The following is a 4,640-nucleotide window of genomic DNA, read 5'->3' as shown; positions in this document are numbered from 1 at the left end:
ACGATTCAAACACTGCCTTCCGATGTAAAAAGTCGGTGAGGCATCATTTACACTAGGCAAGTGAGGACTCAGACAGGCCCGGCCTGGAGCCAGGGGTCTCCTGAGGACAGGAGTCACAGGAGAGGCAGAGGGGGCTCTTCCGGTGAAGAGAAAGAGTGCAGTGCATGACCACCTGGGCAAGCGGTGATTTCTCTCTGTGCCTTAGTTTCTGCATCTGTAAAATGGGGAGCATAATGGGGCTTACCTTGTAGTAGGGGACCTCACTGCTATCAACCTTTGGGACTGGATAATTCTGTGTTGTTGAAATCGAGCAACATCCCTGGTCTCTACGCAGCAGATGTCAGTAGCAGTCCCTCCATTGTGACAATCCCAGATGTCCCCAGATAGAGCCCCATGCCTCGCAGGGTGGGGGAGGGGGGCAGGACTGCCCTTGGCCGCCTCATAGGGCCACCCTGGGGGTTGAGAGGTGATATGGGCACAGCTTCTGGCACCGAGCCTGGCGCCCAGCTGCTGCTTGGGGAACGGGGAGCTGCTGTCTGGTTAAGCGGGTGGCCGGGCTGGAATCCTGGCTCTGCCACTCGCTAGCAGGTAGCCTTGAGCAAGGGACTGTAGCCCTCTGAACTCAGTTTCCTCATCTGAAAAATGGGATAATGATGTGCTTCCTGTCTTGGGGCCATCAGGAGAATTGGAGACCATGCCCCCCCCCCCACAGTACATGCTCAATAAATGGGGGCCCTAATGGGTGAGGGATGAGGAAAAGGAAAGATCCCAGAAATGCAGGAGCAAGAGAAAGGACACTTTGCAAGCTCTCCCTGGGGTCTCTAGAGTGTGTGCCCCTGCATTAATGGGGGACACAGAGGCACAACCGCCCACACCCAGGAGGCCAGTGGTTCAGCCCCTCAGCCCTGCTGGGCCAATTAATAATTAAGCTGGAAAAGGGGTGATGTGGCTAGAAGGCCTGCAGTGACCAGGGCCTGGCCTTGTTTGGCTTTGGTGACGTGATGGCCCTGGGATCATGGCCTTCTTGAGCCCATAAACAGGGGGTTGGGCCCCGAGACAGGCAAGGCCAGGCCAAGGTCTGTGCTGGTGGCCTCCTGCCCGAGTCACGGAAGGGGTGGGAACGGAGGCGTCAGGCGCGGGCCCAGGGAGGGGGTCGCTGTGGAGCTGGGGCTGTTGCTCACAGAGTCACTCCCCCTCCCTCCATGATTTCTCTCTCCTCCCCGGCCCAACCACTACTGTCCCTTCAACTTATTGTGCACCTACTCTATGCAGGGCCCTGCCAAAGTACTATCTACAGATTGACTCCCCTCCTCCCCCACTGAGGACGAAGGGGTGCTCCGGCCCCACTGCAAGGGAGTGAGGCTCCCGCGGCCCAGGTAAGCAATCAGAGGCTCCCAGTGCTGGAGTCACCACATCCCAGCCTGGGGCCAGAGTCTCCCAACTAACCCCACAGCCCCTGTTGTTCCCTCCTGCCTCCTTCTCTCTGTGTCTGTGTGTCTCTGGCCCTCTGTGTGTGTGTGTGTGTGTGTGTGTGTTTCCTTCTGTTTCTGTATTTCTCCTCCTCACTTCTCTGTCTCGGTCTCTCTCTCTCACTGTGTTGCTCTCTCCTCTTCTCTCCCCGCCTAGCCTGTCTCTCTCTGACCGCCCCGCCTCGCAGCCCTGTCTCCCTGCAGCCAGCCCTTGTCCCGACGCCAGCACATTATGTCCCTGGTCAGACCCTGACGTCAGGCAGGGCCTGGCGGGCGGCCATGGGCTGCTGCCGGGCAGGCGGAGGGAATGTACGCCTTCCCGGTCCCCACTGTAGTGGCCGCCTGCCCAGCTTACAGCCCCGGGCTCTGGCCCTCCCAGCCTGGCCTCGGCTGGCCCGAGAGCAGATGGTCCTTGGTGGCCGCCTGGCCTGTGAGCCTGGGGCTGCCGGCCTCTCGTGTCTCCCTCGCTTCACCCAGACCCCATGGCCACACGGGATGGTTCTTGGCCCTGCTCAGTCCCAAGAAGCATTCCTCTATGGAGGGGTCTGGGGAGGTTTGGCGAGGTGTGAGGGGGCGGTTCTGGGTGACAGATGCTGGGGTGGCCCAGCTGTGATTTAGGTGCAGGGACTTGCCACGGGGGTACGGCCAGGCATGATGAAGGAGCGCCCTACCTGAGTACAAACACTGCCCTTTGCCGAGCTGGTCTTGGGCCCCATCAGAGCTTAAGTTAAGTGGTTAAAAAAATGTAATCTTTCTTGTTTGGTTTGTTTGGTTTTCCCCCTCGGATTTTCAAAGCAATGCAATTTCCTTGAAGGACATTTTGAAGGGCATCTGCGCATCCTGGTTTAAAAACAGACTTTGGGGTTGGACAGACCTAGCTCTGATCCAGCTGGGGGATGCCAGGTCCGTGGCTTCACCCTGAGACTCAGTGTCCTCATCTGTCAAATGGGGACAAGAAACGTACACGCCTTGGACGGCTGTGGTAGGGATGAAGCAAAAATCATGTTTCCAGAGCACAGTCATCCTTTCTCTTGTTTCTTTTATTCTTCTCATGTTAAATCGAGGAATACAGGGAAAAAAAACAAGGTTGCCCTGAGAGAACCACTTGAAGATTTTCAGCTCAGTTAACATTTTTATTTTTTTTTTAATTTTTTAAAAGATTTTATTTATTTGACAGAGAGAGATCACAGTAGACAGAGAGAGAGAGAGGGAAGCAGGCTCCCGGCCGAGCAGGGAGCCCGACGTGGGATTCGATCCCAAGACCCTGAGATCATGACCCGAGCCGAAGGCAGTGGCCCAACCCACTGAGCCACCCAGGCGCCCCTCAGTTAACGTTTTTATATTGAGATCCTACTATTGCTGGCTTTGACACTTTTCACAAAACTGAAACCTGACTTGAAGTTTCATTTCAAAAGATCTTGGCTTATTTTATGGTCGTTTTGTGAGTACACGCACATTCGAAATGTTCAAAGCAGGTCTAGCGAGGGCTCTTCCCCACCCCAGCCCCTGGCTTCCCTTCCCGGAAGCAAACACAGCTGGCGATGTCTTGTGTGTCCTTCCTTCCTTTCCTGGTGTTAAATCATTTTCAGACACATGATTTCTAACCCCTCTATTCATTTGGGCTTTGGTTATGTTTTTTAATTCACTCCAGTGTAAAGCATGACATTACCAAAAAAAAAAAAAATGAGAATATACAGACACTCAAAAGGAAGGGGAACATAAGGAGAGCGAGTCACCTGAAATCCTCTGACCTCTTCGACATTCTGGAGCATATCCCCATGGGCTTTTTCCATCCCTTGATGTCAGGGCACATTCTTATAGCTCTGGTGTGTTTTCTTTTTAGCACTGACCCGAGTTTGTGATGATGTATTTGTGTACTGATCTGATTGTTATCTGCCCTCCCCTCTCCCCCAGGGACAGGAACAGTCATGCCTGTGTAGTCCCCCGCTCCACGCCCCTCGTAGCAGGACACTGGCATACCGTAGGCCTGTAATGGATATTTTCCAAATGAGTGAAGGAGGAAGTGAATTTATGAAAAGGATTGTACGATATATTACACTACCCTGTGATCTATTTATGTATATATATATAAATTTATATTTCTATATAATTTTTTTTCAGCTTAACATAACGGGTACATCTTTCCACATCTCCAGCTAGACAGCAAATCTTCATTTTTCATGTCTACACGGAGGCACCACAATAAACATCTTTTTGATGCTGGCCAGAAGCTTCTGCCTCTAACTGGGAAGTTCTTTTTCAAACACAGATTTGTTAACAGATTCCATATGATCTACCCGTGCCCCAGCCCTTTGGTGTTTACTTTCAGCCTGACACTTTACTGGTTTTTGTGGGCCCATTGTTTTCTGGGACAAGTCAAGATTTACTGTCTGTCCCTGACATCATGTTTTTCCAGAGACGATTAAGAGTAAAGAACTCATCCCATCCCCACCCCACTGTTTCCGACAGTTAAGGGTTCTGTGGATTTGCTGAAGTTGGGAAACCCTGTGTAACCCTTGCCTCTCTGGCTGCCTTGTTGCAAAGAGCACACACCAAGCTCAATCCTACCTCAGGGCCTTTGCACTGCCTGTTCCCACTGCTTCTCACAGATATTTACTCTGCTAACCTATTTCAGGTCTCTCATGAAATGTCAGAGAGCAGAAGTCTGCAACCATTTTTTTTCTAAATTAGCATCTTTCAGTCACTTACCCAGTTTTGCACTTCTTCATAAAACATGATATGTTATATCATATTATCATATGTCATATCATATATCATATCAATAATCATATATCATATTATAGTATATCAATATTTGGGGGGTTTCTTATTTACTGTCCATCTCCCCCATTGTGAGGGCAGGAAGTTAGTCTGTCTTCTTTCCTACAGAATCCCAAGCACCTAAAGCAGGGCCTGGAGCATGGTAAGTGCTAAGGAAATATTGGCTGCATCAATAAATGTTCATTTCAGGATTCTAAGCTTCCTTCTAGGGCTAAGAACTGACTGCTATCATTCATCCATTCGCTCATTCATCCAAGATTTATGCATTGACCACCTAGCGTGCACTAGGGCCCACCGGGGTGCCGGGAGTACTATAGTGGGTAAGGCGGACATGTCCTCCTCTCAAAGGATGCGGCCCGGGAGACACACCGGCATCAGATAATGACATCC

At 51.2% G+C, this 4,640-nt stretch overlaps 1 long non-coding RNA gene across 1 annotated transcript; it reads left to right on the top strand.

Annotated features, from left to right (window-relative positions):
* Window positions 1-988: 988 nt before the first annotated feature.
* LOC132022795 (uncharacterized) lies at window positions 989-3,689 on the top strand. The gene is made up of 3 exons (XR_009405720.1): window positions 989-1,076; window positions 1,273-1,376; window positions 3,591-3,689. It is a non-coding gene; the product is annotated as an uncharacterized LOC132022795 (long non-coding RNA).
* The last annotated feature ends 951 nt before the right edge of the window (window positions 3,690-4,640 follow it).

The sequence above is a fragment of the Mustela nigripes genome, chromosome 7, assembly GCF_022355385.1.
Source record: "Mustela nigripes isolate SB6536 chromosome 7, MUSNIG.SB6536, whole genome shotgun sequence".
Classification (NCBI taxonomy): Eukaryota; Metazoa; Chordata; class Mammalia; order Carnivora; family Mustelidae; genus Mustela; species Mustela nigripes.
This window is presented reverse-complemented; position numbering and strand designations above follow the sequence as displayed.